This window comes from Channa argus, chromosome 1, assembly GCF_033026475.1.
Source record: "Channa argus isolate prfri chromosome 1, Channa argus male v1.0, whole genome shotgun sequence".
In the NCBI taxonomy this organism is placed as follows: Eukaryota; Metazoa; Chordata; class Actinopteri; order Anabantiformes; family Channidae; genus Channa; species Channa argus.
The window spans coordinates 1,869,432-1,887,171 of record NC_090197.1 but is presented as its reverse complement, the minus strand read 5'-3'; the positions used below and the strand labels follow the sequence as shown (position 1 = coordinate 1,887,171).

Genomic DNA, 17,740 nt, shown 5'->3' with positions numbered 1-17,740 from the left:
TGAATACAAAATACACTCATTAAATGATGATGTTTTATCACAGGTGAAGCTACAAAACTGTAAATTAAGTAATTTAATAACATTGTGTCTGTTTTATGAGACACTGTGATGTTGGATCAGAAACACTTTAACCACAGACAGTTTTTGCTGTGTTCCACACAAGAATCCCTTAAAATAGCTTTAAGTAGCCTTAACTTTCTCCTGTAAGTGGGAAAAAACCTAACCATTAAAAACCCTTAATACTAAAACCTTACTTCAAAATTAAGACTAAATTAAAATAACTTTTTTAACCTAATTATTAAGTTATGGGCTTTTTGGATGTTTTTTATAAAAGTTAACTTGATGTGTATTTGAATGAAGTAAATTCTCTTCAAATGAATTAATAAAACTTTTCCTGGGTCTGTTTAATAGGGCAAAGTTTAACATCAAGGCTCTGATATCAGCTTCCTTTACATCTTCATAACAGTCCAGTCTGGTCTAAGGAAACATTATTTCCACTGAAGCTGTATTACTTTACTTGGTGACAACATTTTATTTGCTAAATTAATTACTTTTAATTTCTCATCTGCTCCAATTAGTTGGTTTAAACCTTTACAGAAGAGAAAACAGCGCCTTACAAAATACTGTAAAAATCCCTTTGTGTTTATAGTGTTTATACACTGAATTTACATATAGTACATGATCTAGTTTTACTGCAAAGACACAAGTTAGCAGTGTTTCCACTTATGATTGAACATTGACAGGCCACTGAAAATCATTTGATGGTTATTCATGTGTGTTATCTAAGGGATCAGTGGGTGGAGACAGGGAGGCAGACGTCTCCAGGATCAAATCCCAGTCCACCCTGTCACAGCCTTAGATCAGAGATCATGGCAACAGAAAGGAATAAACACGGTTGTAGTGGGAAGATCAGAAGATTATGTTTGTTTACATAGACAGCAACAAAAATATGTTAAATATGTGAAATGTTCAGTCACTTCATCAGTAGTGTCATTGTGTGGATGTGTGAAGAGGCAACACGTGGTGCAGAGAGCAGGAATGTGGACGACACATTTTATGAGTCTTCTGGATCAACTGACAAGGTTGCACCCAGTTGCATTAATAGACACAGAGACATGAGGGACAGCCAGAGAACCTTCACAAACCCCAAAAGCAGCGTCACTTCCCCAGGCACCACCTGTTGTAGCCCACCGCTCCCCCAGGGACATGGGTTACATGCAGAGACTGAATTTCATGAATGTCATATATTCAACATGTATGTGAAAAATATTTATGTGCTTGATGACTGTCTGATATACAAACTGTACTGCAGTGTCTTTTACTACAGTCTGCGTACAAATAGGACTTTTCCAAAGAGCCATTGGAGTTTAAATGTGTTTATTACCCACCTGTCTTCATGCTGTAGTAGATGGACATCATCACACATGTAGAGATGAAGTACGAACAGAAGGTGGAGGAAGAGGAGGAGGTGGAGAACGTTCTGCATTGACACAAACACAAACAGCTGCACATTAAAATCCTCCAACATTAAACACATTGGTGATGAACTGACCACAATGTAGGACTGATAAATACACAATTGCATTGTTGGGACATTCCTGTCATCATCATAGTGGACAATACTGTATAGGAATATTATATGGACATAGAGTAATGATACTGTAGTGCAGCTGAACCTTCTGCTCTGTTCTTCACTTTCTCACTTGAAACTGCATCATGAAGCTGCTGCTGATTCTGTTTGACTGACAGCAGATACTGGAATCACAGAAATGTCCAAATACTGCAAACGTTCAGCAAACACAGCAGCTGTAGTGATACTGTGATACTGTGTGTCTGCCTGCATTTTTCTTTGGTAATTTATCTATTTTATTGTTCAACTAGTGCCACTGTCACTGGGCTGCTGCAATCTTCAATATTTCCTTGGGGTTCAACACATTTTTCTTATCTTCAAAGTTAGTTATGAGCGGCAAATATTCCAAACTAATTCAAATTAAGTTATTACATTACATATTAAAGTGGTCATGATATATATGATGACAATAACCATCTGTAAACTGTAACACTGCTGTTTTCATGTGATGATTCACCACATCAACATATACAACTGATGTATATGTAACAAATATCTGGCTAATTAATGTTCCTCATCCAGGGAAGCTCAGCAATAGGGAGGTTTGAGACAATGATTCGTGTGTTGGAGTGTTTGAAGGTTTGAGAGGGGAAGTAACAAGCAACAAGTGATGTGTGATTAGTGTTTTCATAATTACACACACTGTGTGTTGTCTTCATGTGATCTACACACAACATGTCAGCTCCTGGTCACTGACCTTTGACCTCTTCTTTGACTGATCTGTCCCTGCTTTAGGTGAGGATAATATAAGTGAGGGACACAACTAACGGCACACATGCATGTAACATGCATGTAACCACCACAGCACTGTTTTTGATTTCATTTCCATTTTTTTATAACTTCTCACTGTGTGGAAATTCAGCAAGAGTTTGATAAGACGAGTTCAACTCAAGAGCTGCCGACCATCACACGAGGAGCATCATAAGCAGCTAAGCACAAAGTTGTATGTCAGACACTCATTGACCCTCTGCATATTTGGCTTTTAACATAACAATCATACGAACATATGGACTATTGAAAGAGATACAGTGTCTGTGTTCAAACACTCTTTTTACAGACATGAGAAGTGACAGCACATGTTTTCATAGCTGAATGATTGTAGTTTTCTAGTGCATGTAGAACATTTCTGTCAGCTTAGAAATCTGCTTCTTTCTGTCAACTCAGCTCTTTTCTACCTGAAAACGTTGCTTTTTAATAACTAAACTCTTTAATAAATAAACTTCACTCTGATGTAGACTCAGCAGCAGCAAGTAATGAGCATCAGAAGTTAAAGTAATCGTCAGATGTTCCTGCAGATGTTACCGTTATTTCTCCCCAGATGTAACGACAATTTGGGGAAGTTCTTCATCAGAGGAAGATGCTGGCGGTGCTTGTGATTCTCCTGCACGGTGAGAAAGTCACTGTCTAGATATAGTTAAATAATGTTTGTCTCGTGGACGATCAGGGCAAAGCAAAACACCTCCAGCCAGCTAAATGTTAAAGCTAATGTTACACTGTAAACCACTGTGCTGGTTACAACATGAGCAAATCCACCAGCTGCCTACACATCATTGATGGACGAGCCATTTACACTCGCTACAACTGTGAGTCTGATGTGGACTCATTTCCTCCTTTATCCTGTCTCTGACACACACACATAAGCTACATCACACACACCAACACACACACAAATAGTTACTTACTTGGGTTCAGTTGCAACATTTGACTTTGTCCGTTCAAGATTAAATTGTACATATTGTCACATGTACCAGTGTTAAAGCAGTGTGTGTGCGTAGCTGAGAGATGTGACTTTATTCTAGTATAAAGTGTCTCTGAGAAACTGAAAGAAGTGAAAAAAGTGTTACAACCGTCTCCAGTCTCCTCTATTTATTACAGTCATTATCTTGTAGATGATGACTCAGAGATCATCAGAGGACATGCTGTTTTTCAGAACTGGGGTGAAAACCCTACCACCTCTTGTGTTGAAGCCCTGTCCATGTCTCTGTTTTCTGAGTGACGCTGAGGACAATGGAGAATTATCAAAGTTTCCCAAAGCAAACAAGCTGTACCTGTCCACAGAGCACAAACCATATGAAGACTTTAAAAGTGGCATCAGAGCCACTGAGGGTTTGGATTCGCATGATCTGTCTTGTGCTTGTAATCGGTGGGCTGTTGAAAGCTTTTTTCCGTCTTTATCTCTCCCCCCCCCTCAATTACTAGTACTAAGTACATGCTATAAAAATTCACTCAAGTGCTTGTGCTTTTATGCTGAATCCCCCTCTGTGTGTCTCAGGGTCTGAGGGTTTCAGAAACAATTTCACAATAAAACAGAACATTGAACCACAAATTACACTTTATTTCTTGCTCACCTGAGGATGGACATTTAATAAGACATGAAACATGATGCTGAGATAAACTCTCTCTTACTCTCTGTGTGTCCTCGCAGTTTCCCAGCATGCCTCAGCTGTGGAGGTGAATGAGGGGGACCAGTATGTCCTGCTGCACTGTGAGTTTCCTACTGATAACATGGACACCCCCACAGCAGTGCGGAGCCGCTACGATCTCAGTCCTTCAACCGTCCACCAGTGTCATCCGAAAGGTGATGAACTAATCCCATATGTCTTATAAAAGGAAGACAAACTGAAAGCATGCAACTGTACATAAACCTAAAAATATTTCTGGCCATGAGTGTTTATATGTCATATATAAATATCAGCACCCTTTGCAATTCTGTCTTTAAATTGGTCCAATTGCAAATGTTTTTTTATTCAGGTGCTTATTGTGTTTGTTTGGACTGGACCAACACAAAAAAACTGAGAAGAAAAGTCAAACTTGATCAAAATGTTTTAGTTCCACAGAATTCAAAAATGGACTGAACAAAATTATTGGCACCTTGTGAAATGAAATAATTGCTTTTCAAGCATGTGATGCTCCTGTAATTAGTATGTAGACACACCTGTGGGCAATACAGTAATCACAGGTGCAACCAGTTAAAATGGAGGAAAGTTGACTCAACCTTTGTGTTGAAACAAAAGTCCATCTCCAGAGATCTGAATGTTCCTGTGTCCACTGTGCGTAATATCATCAAGAGGTTTACAGTTCATGGCTTCTGTTAAATGACTAAATGTAAATTAATGACTTGATCCATGTGTCCACTGCAGATGACTGAACATTTAAGGAGGTTTTGAGATTCAACTTACAAAAAACACCTCAAGCACATCAACTTGTCCTGGTGCCAGCAACTTATGAACTTTTAGTAAATCCAAAATGGAGAGACGCACACAGACTTGCTGATTTTCTTCTTTAATGAAGCAACATTATATGAAATATATGAAGCTGAAACTCTCAGGGCAGTTTAAACCAATATAGGACAAATATCTGTTGCTTTTTCTGGCTTATGTTTTGCTCTTCTGAACCATCTGGACACAGCAATTGCTGAAAGTGGAAACAGCTTTTAGATGAAGACACTGCTGTAAATTGTTGTGTTGTAGATTTTCTCTCAAGTCAACTCATCTCCATGCTTCATCTTGGCAGCTGCTTTCTGACCAAATGCTTCTTTCCTGTTTGAAGCAGGTCAAAGGCTGTGATGTCCCACATCATATATTCATGGAGTTAGGAGCAACAACACAACTCTGCTCCACACTAACCAAACAAGTCGAGCGTCCACATCAGAGTGGTCATTATTCTCCTACTTCTACCGGAGGCAGGATCACAGTCTGTGCATCCTGCCCATTCTTTTTCTCTTTCTTTGCTGTTAGTGCTGAAGTTCTGTGGAAATGTGATAGATCCAAATATTCTAAGGCCTTAAAACAATGACATTTGTCATGTTCTAATTAGGAAAATACAAACACTCAGGGTGGACAGGATGGATGACTTGGTGCAAGAGTGAACACATTTTCTTCATCATCAACACAAACCTGACACCAACCTAAATGATTGGCAGTAATGAAAGAACCATCCAAATGTTTCTCTTAAGTCCAAGTATCAATGGTGCAGAGTGTGTGTGATGGTGAACAGAGGGAACTTTGATTTCAGCAGCTGATCTTCAGTCAGCAGAGTTTCTGTCCACAGGAGACAATCTCACACCTACACACTGCACAGAGACAATGAGGAACCAGAACTGACCCAGAACCCAGGATACAGAGGTTCAGTGAATGTGGTGTTGAAAGTGTGGAGGTGGATCAGTTTGTCAGAGGAGACACTGTAGAAGGACAGAGAGCCAGCAGGACAGTCCACATACACTGCTACTCTGTGAGAGACAGAGGACGAGGAGATGGATGTTTGTTTGTTATTGTGGCTGACAGAGTAACCATCATCAGAGCAATTCAGGCTCCAGGACTGTTTGTTTCCTCCAAACACACAGTCATTACTGTATCCTTTCCTTCTGATTCCTCTGTAACTCACTGATATATAAACTCTTTCTCTCCACTCGACCTCCCAGTAACAGCGACCAGTCAGAACATTTCTGCACAGCAGCTGTGACCTGTGATCAAATCTGTCTGGATGATCAGGATATGACTGATCCTCCTTCACACGTGTCACCTTCCTGTTGTTGTCAGACAGTTGTAGTTTTCTGTTTACTGTGTTTGGGTCCAGTTCCAGTTCACAGGCATCTGATGGAGAGAAAAAGACAAACAGCTGCAGTTTATCATCTGTGGATTCTGTCCGCATGCTCTCCACCACATACTCTGCTACAAGCCACCTTAGCTCTGATTTATTAAACACACTGAGAAGAAAGTGAGGGGTCCTTGAACACAACTTCCATTGGTCAAACCTGTGAAGTACTAGTTACCGAGCAGCACCTGAAGGTAACAAAACTCTTGTATAAAGACACATTGACAGTCAAAAGACCCAGAAGAAACAAAGTTCACTTTCTGTTGGCTCCACTGTTAATAAAATGTATTTCTTAGTTTTGTTGGATCACTGTGTTCACTTTGTTGTGTTTGTGGATTTGAAATTGATTGATTGAATTCTAACATCTTTCCAGCCACACTGACAAAAAACAGAAGCTAAATCCTGAATGAAACTCTGGAGAAATTCATCTTTGTTCTTCAGTCAAGAAAAGCTTCAAATCTAATGGAACATGTGCAGCTGTGTTCTCAGGAATCAAACTTAAAACACACTCACACTTCCTCACACCAGGTTTCAGTCTCTGTGGTCCACCATGATCCACCCTGGAGGATAAGACAAAGTCGGAATCAGCTTCATCCACCTTCACTCATCTCCACCATTAAATATGAACCAGAGTTCCTCAGTTAGTCAGAGACACAGAGAAACAGTGTGAGAGCTGCTGTTGTCTGTCCATCTGTCCATACCTGAGAGTGTCCAGTCTCCAGTGTGGATCCTCCAGTCCAGCAGACAGCAGCTTCACTCCTGAGTCTCCCGGATGATTGTAGCTCAGGTCCAGCTCTCTCAGATGGGAGGGGTTGGAGCTCAGAGCTGAGGGCAGAGAAGCACAACCTTCCTCTGTGATCAGACAACCTGACAGACTAAACACACACACACACACACACACACACACACACACACACACACACACACACACACACACACACACACACACACACAGACTTTATTCATTTGCTGGAGACATAACCATAAACAAAATCTAGGCAATAAAATGTCATCATTCAAATTCATGCTCCACCTTTTTTACCAACTAAACAGCCAACTGTAGAAACTAGAATTAAGGTGGGTCATGGAACCAAGTCAGGTTGTGGACCTGCTCTTTGCCTTTGCAAGGATACTGGAGAGGTCAGAGGAGTTTGCTACACAAGTGAAAACATATTTTCCTGCTTATGATCTGCAGAATCTCATGTGTGTTATAGTAACTAATGTCCATCATTTGTTCCTTTCATTTCTGGCAATAATACAATGACATTGGAGCCTTGTAGTTAGTCCGAAGTAAACGCTCTCCATTAGTTCATCTGTGTCCACTTCAATTATTGATATTTTATTGGTTGTGGGGATTTTTCTCTTCAGACCAAACATGTTGGAGTCCAACTGAATATAGTTGAGCAACTTTACTCAATCTGGTTTTTATGAACACGTCAAGTTTCTGTGGTTAGAACAAAAACATTACCCAGTTGACAATCTGCTGGGTCAGCAAACCTCTTCATCACGATAGCTTGTCAAATGACTGTTTACAAAAATCTGAATCCTGACCTGAGAGATTCCAGTCTGCAGTCATGTTGCTTCAGTCCAGCAGACAACAGCTTCACTCCTGAATCCTGCAGGTCATTGTTACTCAGGTCCAGTTCTCTCAGACTAGAAGACTGGGAGCTGAGAACTGAGGACAGAGCTTTACAGCTTCTCTCTGAGAGGTTACAGCCACTAAGTCTGAAGTAGATTTTAGTAAGTAAAAACAAAGTTCAGATAAAGAAACACTAAAACAATTTAATTGGGAAACTTTTAAAAATAGCTGTAATCTGACCTGAGAGTTTCCAGTCTGCAGTGATTTTGCTTCAGTCCAGCACAAAACAGCTTCACTCCTGAATCCTGCAGGTCATTGTTACTCAGGTCCAGTTCTCTCAGACTAGAAGACTGGGAATTGAGAACTGAGGACAGAGCTTCACAGCTTCTCTCTGAGAGGTTACAGCCACTCAGTCTAAAAATAATCCAGTAAAACCAAAGAAACCAGTTACAAACATTAGTTTTCTGTCATGCCAACAACAATCCACTTAATCTGAAATAGTCTATGTGCACATACAGAGCTTTGTTGGAGGCTTTGACCACTGGCAGCAGCCTCAGAAGAGCCTCCTCTGAAGCAGAGTATTTCTTCAGGTCAAACACGTCCAGATCTTTTTCTGATGACAGTAAGATGAAGACCAGAGCTGACCACTGAGCAGGAGACAGTTTATCTGTGGACAGACGTCCTGATCTCAGGGACTGTTGGATCTCCTCCACTAGAGAACCATCATTCAGTTCATTCAGACAGTGGAACAGGTTGATGCTTTTCTCTGCAGACAGATTCTTACTGATCTTCTCCTTGATGTACTGGACTGTTTCCTGATTGGTCTGTGATCCACTTCCTGTCTGGGTCACCAGGCCTCTTAGGAGATTCTGATTGGTCTGCAGTGAAAGACCGAGGAGGAAGCGTAGGAACAAGTCCAGGTGTCCATTTGGACTCTGTAAGGCCTTGTCCACAGCAGTCTGGTAGAGACGTTTTAGTTTAGGTTTGTCTTTAAATATTTTAAATGTTTTGGAAGTTGATTCTGACAGCAGATTGACTCCAGAGTTGATGAATGTCAGATGGACATGAAGAGCAGCCAGAAACTCCTGAACACTCAGATGGACGAAGCAGAACACCTTGTCCTGGTACAGTCCTCTCTCCTCTTTAAAGATCTGTGTGAACACTCCTGAGTACACTGAGGCTGCTCTGATATCGATGCCACACTCTGTCAGGTCTGATTCATAGAAGATCAGGTTTCCTTTCTGCAGCTGCTCAAAAGCCAGTTTTCCCAGAGACTCAATCATCTTCCTGCTCTCTGGACTCCAGTGTGGATCTGTCTCAGCTCCTCCATCATACTTGATGATCTTCAGTTTGGACTGAACCACCAGGAAGTGGATGTACATCTTAGTCAGGGTCTTGGGCAACTCTCCTCCCTCTCTGGTTTTCAACACATCCTCCAGAACTGTAGCAGTGATCCAGCAGAAGACTGGGATGTGGCACATGATGTGGAGGCTTCGTGATGTCTTGATGTGGGAGATGATTCTGCTGGCCTGCTCCTCATCTCTGAATCTCTTCCTGAAGTACTCCTCCTTCTGTTGGTCAGTGAACCCTCTGACCTCTGTCACCATGTCAACACACTCAGGAGGGATCTGATTGGCTGCTGCAGGTCGTGTGGTTATCCAGAGGCGAGCAGAGGGAAGCAGGTTCCCCCTGATGAGGTTTGTCAGCAGCACATCCACTGAGGTGGACTCTGTAACATCAGTCAGGATCTCATTGTTGTGGAAGTCCAGAGGAAGTCGACACTCATCCAGACCGTCAAAGATGAACACAACCTGGAACTCTTCAAACCTGCTGATTCCTGCTTCTTTGGTTTCAGGAAAGAAGTGATGAACAAGTTCCACCAAGCTGAACTTTTTCTCTTTCAGCACATTCAGCTCTCTGAAAGTCAATGGAAATGTGAACTGTATGTCCTGGTTGGCTTTGTCTTCAGCCCAGTCCAGAGTGAACTTCTGTGTTAAGACTGTTTTCCCAATGCCAGCCACTCCCTTTGTCATCACTCTTCTGTTTGGTTCATCTCTTCCAGGTGAGGCTTTAAAGATGTCTTCTTGTCTGATGGTTGTTTCTGGTCTGTCTGGTTTCCTGGATGCTGTTTCAATCTGTCTGACCTCATGTTCATCATTGACCTCTCCAGTCCCTCCCTCTGTGATGTAGAGCTCTGTGTAGATCTGATTCAGAAGGGTTGGGTTTCCTGCTTTAGCGATCCCCTCAAACACACACTGGAACTTCTTCTTCAGGTCAGACTTGAGTTTACGTCGACACACTGCAGCATCAATTCCTGAATGAACAAAGAACAAATGAAATCAGTGAGTGGATCCTTCAGAAAATCAGAGAATCTAAACATTTAATTGTCTGTAAAGTTTTTCTTCCTCCATCAGTTTTATCATCAGTGGAGGACAAACAGCCTCTGATCTGATACATGTGTGCAGCATATTTACAGCAGAGTTTGGAAATGGAAACTTCTCTCCCGCTGTTTCCATTTCCTCTTTCCATCATGTTAAATCTGTTCAAATCCTCTTACTGCTCTGCAGACAGTCAGCCAGCTCCTCCTGCTTCATTCTCCTCAGGAAGTTCACTGTGATCTTCACAAATGACTCTCTGCTGCTCCTCCTCTGCTCTTCATCCTCCTCATCCTCCCTCTGACTCTCTGAGCACTCTGGGTAATCTGGTCTCAGGACCCTCTGGATCTCCTTCAGCTGCCACTTCACAAAAGTGACAATGTTGTTCTCCAGCAGCTGGAACAGAATGAGAAGTGAACATTTCATTGAAACTGGTAGAAGACAACATGTGATTCATCTGTGAGTCTGAAGACCTGCTGGTCTGAACACAGCAGCATGGACTCTGTTAGGACCTGAATGGTTGTTGAACATTCAGTCTGGGTTTTATGTAGTTCATAGTCAAAGTGTGATTGGACATGTACAGACCATAAATATGGAGTCCAGGTCTGGTTGATGCTGCTGGGCAAACTGACCACTGTGAACCTCTGAGCTCTGCTGCTCAACACTGGGGAGAAAAGAGAAACTTTAAGGAAATGTAATGACTCATAAACAAAGTGAGTAAAAAGTAAGTGTTCATGTGGACACCTGGTGGACACCTTCACTTCAGGACAAATGGGAAACACTGAGTAAAAGTTGCAGTACAGTGGCTGAATGTGGACAGGGTGTAAACCTGTATATCCTGCACATATTAAAAGATGTTTCTTGTCTTTTAAGCCTGAAGGTGGTAATTGAAGGACAAAAAGGTCTTGTTTGCTTTACAGGTCAGTTGCATGAACTTCTGAATGTCAGGATTCAGTTTGAAATTCTTACCTTCCATCAGCAGCTTGTTCATCTTTAAAGTGAATTAGGCCACGCAGACATTTATCACTCTTCATAGAGACACAGCTGGGTTCAGCAGAGTCTGGTCTCTGCTTCTTCATCCTGATACAAACAGGGACAAAGTATTTTGAAGCTAAAAAACAGATGATTTGATGAACTTTCATTTGCAGTTTTCCTGTTTTCAGTATGTTGCTGACACTTAACTCCAGACAAAATGTAGCTGATGTTATAATAACTGAATTTTTTTATCATCCTTATAAATTGCAGATATTATGTGACACCAATAAGACACTGGATAAAGTGTAAGTCTTCAGTTCACTAAAGCAAACATGTACATTGTCCTGTCAGGGTTATGTCTAAACTTTGGTCTAATCAGACCATAAAGCTCTGGACTAAGAAATGATTCATCTTATCAAACAAATCAGAAAATAAAAAGCTCAGTTTTTATTTCTTACCTTTGATCAGCAGGTTGTTCATCTTTAAAGTCAATGTCTTGACCCTTAGACCGGTCACTCTTCACAGAGATGTGGCTGTGTTTTGGTTTCTGTTTCTTCATCCTGATACAAACAGTGACAAAGTATTTTGAATCTAAAAAACTGATGATTCTATGAACTTTCATTTACAGTTTTCCTGTTTTCAGTATGTTGCTGACACTTGACTCCAGATAAACTGTAAATGATGTGACCTTTTTTTTTATCATCCTTTATACATAGCAGATATTATGTGACACCAATAAGACACTGGATAAAATATATAAAAGTCTTAATAAAAAGAAAGAAAGTAAAATAAAGTCTTCAGTTCACTAAAGAGATGAGTAGCTACCAAAGCAAGAACTTCAGTTCTACTCAGACTATAAAGCTGAAGATGAATCAAAAAATAAAAAGCTCAGTTTTTATTTTTTACCTATGATCAGCAGATTGTCCATTTTTAAATACAATAGGAATATCCATAGACCGGTCACTCTTCATAGAGATACAGCTGGGTTCAGCAGAGTCTGGACTCTGCTTCTTCATCCTGATCCAAACAAACAAGAGACAAATGAAAAGTAGTTTGAAGCTGAAAGCAGATGAATTGTGAGCAGACTGTCAGCAGCTGAAATGTTAGAAGCAGATAGAAAGTCAGTAAGAAGACAGTGGATGAGGAACGTTCTCCTGTTCATCAACATGGAATCTGATGAAAGATGCTGTCTCATCTTAGTTGCTTAGTTGACTAATCAGTGGTTGGCTCTTTGTTAACTAAGACAGTTAGTAGTTGATGATTAGTTCTTCTAAGCTGTTATTGAGGAGCTGAGTGGCAGATGTGACAGTGAGTGGGAATAATGATGGTGGACTGATTTGACATGGACAAAAGTCATGGACAGTTAGAGATCCTCATCTCACCTCTGGTCTTTGGTCTGGCTCTCATGTCCCCCACACAGAGTGGTTTTAGAGGGAGGGACTCCCTCCTCTCTGTCCTCACACTGATTCATAGCAGAGTCCACACCTGCTGGGAGCTGAGCTCAGTCTTTACAGCAACAACACTGACAATGTTCCCTTGAAGCTGCTGTGAGTTTCCAATGTTCTGTTTCTGCTTCTACCAACCTGTCCAGTGTCTTGTTTGTTGCTTCTTGTCTCTGTCTCTGTCTCCCCAGCTGGATGAAGCAGACAGCCACCAACCTGATCCTGATGTGTCAGAGGTTTCTTCTCTAAGGTCTTGACTTTAATGTGTAAAGGGCCTTGGGATGATTGTGGTTGTGAGTTGAAGCTGTATAAATAAAGTAGAGTTGAATCATGTACATTAATAGAACAAACTTCACTCATTGATCATGTAGCAGACCTACATTATCTTAGTAAATGAGCTGGAATCTGCTCATTTCCTCAGCTGTCACCTGATGAGGACTAAAGGCTAATAAACAGATAAAACAGTGTTTTCTATTTCTGACCTCTGGAACCTCACAGTCTGTTATCAGTGGTCAAGGTTTAAACATTCTCTCATAAACTCTAATCCATCCTCTGATTCCCTCAGGAAAACGTAGATCTAACTGAGCTCTGTGTGCTTTTCCTCACAAGGACAAATCCTTCAACCCATCAGCACGTCCTCTTGTAAATGTCTCCCTCTAGTGCTGAAACTTAGAACCTACATCAAGAACTAGTAGTTAACAGACTGATTATTGTCACTGATTTCATCTGTGCTGTTCTCCTGATCCATGTAGAGCTACAGCCAATAACACACTCAGCACTGTTTTCACATTAAAAGCCTGATTAACAGAAGGCTGAAGGACTTTTATTGTGACAATATTGTCTCATTGATGGAAGATGAATGTGATTCCTGGAAAAAAGTTAGTCTGGTGACCACATGATTTGATGATACTGACCAGGACTCAGCTCCATGAATGAAAAACCCTCAGTAATGTTGGATGTGGACAGTCTTTTCCCCTCCTCCCCATAACATTTCAGCCTCTGGGACAGTCCACACATGGACTGTGCTAAAGAGCTTTCAGTCAAAGCAAGTCTGTCTCAGTGTTGGAAGATGGTTGTGTTTTGGATAAAATGCAGCTCAGCCAGTTTGATCCAAGCTGTCCGACCAGTTCTGACACTCTGAGCTCAGGTTACAATCAAACTGCTTTTGGTTCTACCTGAGAACCACTGACAGTAAAACCTGCAAATCCTTCTCAATCCACTCTCCTTTAACTCAGAGAGAAACTCTGAAGAATCAAAATGTGAAGGATTCAACAGATCTTAGGAAACAGAGCATCATCATCCAGAAACATTTCTACTGTCCAGTCAAACAGTGATACAACACAATGTGATCCCAGTGATCCTGTTCATCACACATTTACACATTTCTCTGGTAGGATTCTCACCTGCTGAACTCACTTCAGGTCCACTTCCAGACACTTTTCCATCCTAATGTGTAGAGAAGAAGCTGCTCATTGTCCCTCCTCAGTCCTGGTGTCTGTGAGAATTTGATCTGAGGACGCTGTCACATCCTCATAACTTCAGAGTCCAAGTCTAAAAAAACATCGTCAAACCAGTAGAACCTGTTTCAGAAATCCAGTGTCAGATGATGGAGTTCTACTACCTGTCCACTAGATGGTGCTGACTGACCAGAGAAACTCCAGGACAGTAACATCCTCAGGAAATGGAAAATGGTGGAGATCCACCACTGATGCTGCTCTACAAACACACTTGTACTGGACCTGAATGATGTGGAGTCTGTGTCACATGAGCTGCTCACTACTGAAAATGTCTCTGTGTTCCTGTTTGATCCCCTCTGCCATCTCTCAACTCAACTCTGGGAGGAAAAGCTGACATGAACACAGAAACCAATTCAGGACTTAAATACAATTACAATTTTATAATATAGCACCAATTCACAACAATTTCATCTCAGACACTTTTATGAGTCTTTTATTTTTATCCCATTTCAGTTTTACTGCTGCAAAACCAACTGGGCTTGAGATGACTTTGTTGTGAATTGGTGTTATATACAGTGCTTTGATAAAGTTTTCATACCTCTTGAACTTTTCCAGATGTTGTCACGTTACATCCACAAACATAAACTGGTAAATAGTTGCTTATATAGCACTTTTATCCAAAGCGTTTTGCAATTCACCCATTCACACACACACACACTCACACACCGATGGCAGTGACTGCCATGCAAGGTGCTGACCTGACCCAACGGGAGCAACTTGGGGTTCAGGGTCTTGTCCAGAGACACTTCGACATGTAGCCAGGACCGGGTATCAAACCACTGACCCTTGGTCCATGCCTTACTAACTGAATTACAGCTACAGCCACCAACTAAAATCCAGTGGAAGCAACTGCCTTCAGATGTCACCTCATTAGTAAATAGAGTCCACCAGTGTGTTAATGTCAGTATAAATCTAATAAATAAAAGTAGCACAGATGGTTACTTTCACGCCACTTGGGCCTGTAACCCGATGAATGATTCTGGGTAGCGGTGACAGAGACACTCTCCACTTTCTTGGATCATCTCCATCCCTCTGATCAACATCTCAGAAGTTGATCATCTCCAACTTAAATATAAAGACCTCAGACCTCATCTCTAACAATCACCAAGAAAATAATCTTCAAAACTGGAAAAATAAACCCTCACTACATATCAGTCACTGGACAAATCTTCTCACAGAAAACATGACCATAGAAAAACATCAGCTACATACAAAAACAATACAGCCAACTTCAATGCAGCTTGGAACTTATTCTTAGAACATTTTTACTCAAACAAAATGCCTGGGACTGAAGCCACAAACATCTCCACGAACACACCCCCACCACAAATAGCAAAAAAATTAGACTAGTCATGATCCTAGTTTTTATCTATTTTTTTAAATAAATAACATCATTCTTATTAATATCCCTCATTATTATTAGCAGTAATAATAGATTTTGAATATAGTTATTAGTATCAATATCAATCTTCTTCTTCTTTATTATTAAGTGGTAGTAGCAGCTCCTCCCCCTTTTTGTGTGTGTATCATTATATCATCATTATATTATTTAAGTATGACATGTTTTGTATCATTTCTTTTATTGCTTTTATTACACACACACACACACACACACACACACACACACACACACACACACACACACACACACACACACACACACACACACACACACACACACACACACACAAATGAATTGCAATAAAAAAACAGTTCCCCAAACAGAAACTACTTTTACAGACTAGTTCCAATGAAGTTCAAGGAATGTGATTCAATCTACATTCATCAATTCAGCAGCAAAAGTCAAACAATTACCAGAGCTGGCAGAGCAACATGTTGTTTGTCTCTGCTTCAAATCCTCCCATACTTAAATGATCGCACTCTCATCAGTGGACTCGCTAACTCAGTCATCTTAGTTCCTACTGGCTGGACCCCATCAACGGTTCGACTAATGTAGAGGGGAATTTACGTACGTCACTTTACGTAACTTTACTTATTATCAGTAACTCGTATTTAAACGCCTGTATGGGCGTGTACAGACCATTTACATTGACGCGTCTTCCCTCCCACAGGTTGGACAGAGCAATACTTTTCTGAGCAGACAATTTGTGAAAAATCAAATGATCCCACATTCCTTGAGCCTGACATTAAAAGCTGAGTGCAACACAAAGCAATAAACAAGTAATGAAAAGACACAACACAGGTTAAAGTAAAACTTACTAGTGGTCAGAAAGTGAAGCAGCCAGCTACTACTGAGCCTCCAGCTCCATGCAGAACGGCCTCTGAAACCCTAAAGGACAAATGGACAGAGAAGTCCAGGAGACAGTTGTAGACTATTATAATAATACAATTATATTGAGATCTACCAGAAATTCCCAATTGACATAAAGACTCATATTACTCATAGTAATTTCACATATGATTTGATATGACTTTGTTTTTGATGTTAGTATAGTTTTTACTGTTTGATTACAGGCCTCATGCAGTGAGGTGCTGTTCACCTGCTCCTCCACCCAAATGTCTAATGAGCCGATCACAGGCCAGCAACTCAATGCATTAATGCTAAAGTTCAAAGTGAGCATCAAACAGGGAGGAAAGGTGTTTGAAGTGTATTCAGAGTATTTCAGAAACTGTTGATTCAAGGGGATTTTCTCAATCAACCATCTCTAGGGTTCACAGAGAACAATCTAAAAAAGAGAAAATAGCCAGTGAGCAGCAGTTCTCTGGGTGCAGAAGGTGCTTTAACAAAACTAACTCAGCTTAGTCGTAGGTCACATGACAGGGCTGCTTTAACATTTTACACCTATCAAAAATCTATATGATTATTATTATTATGCTTCTTCCTTCCACTTCAACCCATTTTTAATCTCCAAACAATTCAACTCTAGCCCTGATCATGGATCGCATCATTTATATTTTTATATGTCTACATTTATATATTATATAAAAAGAAAACTATCATTGTTTAAATAAGTATTAAAGACAGAAAATGTTTCCACCGTGCTTTTTTATTTCAAGCAAAGCTTAGATCTTAACTAACAAACAAGGCTTGTTCAGACTACAACAAAGATCAGAGCTCCACACAGTGACAATAAAAAAATATTAAGGAGTTAAAACAAGTAATGGGAGAAGTCAGTAGTAAAGTGTCGAGGTTGGCTGCTGTTTCCTTGTGAGAGCAAACATAAAATAAAATGTTTGTATAGTTTAGAGCTCTGCTAATGTAAAGAGCTAAAAAGTGAGTCTGTTTGTGTCTGAGTCAGGCAGCTTTGAACAGAGAGCATCAAGGAAGTAGCAGCATGACAAACCACAACCACTGACACTTTAATCATATCCGTTTACACATCAAGAAGCATCTGTGTGCACATTCATAGAAATACATTTGTCAGAGGCTGCTTTCCTGTGCTGTACAGACTAAATACACACAAACATGTGACCTGGATAGTTATTAATATCTGATAAACAAACTTCTTTAACAAGTTCAGAGATATGAGCTAAAAGTACTGACATGGTATTTTTGATGTTTTTGTTTTTAGAATATAATAATAATAATTAATTTAATTAATTTGTTGGTTTTTTCTGTGCTCACACTGTGCAGGGAGCCTGGTGGAAAATAAGAAGATAAAGTCGAA

General features: G+C 40.5%; 1 pseudogene; it reads right to left on the bottom strand.

Moving 5' to 3' along the window:
- Positions 1-3,872: 3,872 nt before the first annotated feature.
- LOC137099659 (NLR family CARD domain-containing protein 3-like) lies at positions 3,873-14,137 on the bottom strand (annotated as a pseudogene).
- Between the last annotated feature and the right edge of the window lie 3,603 nt (positions 14,138-17,740).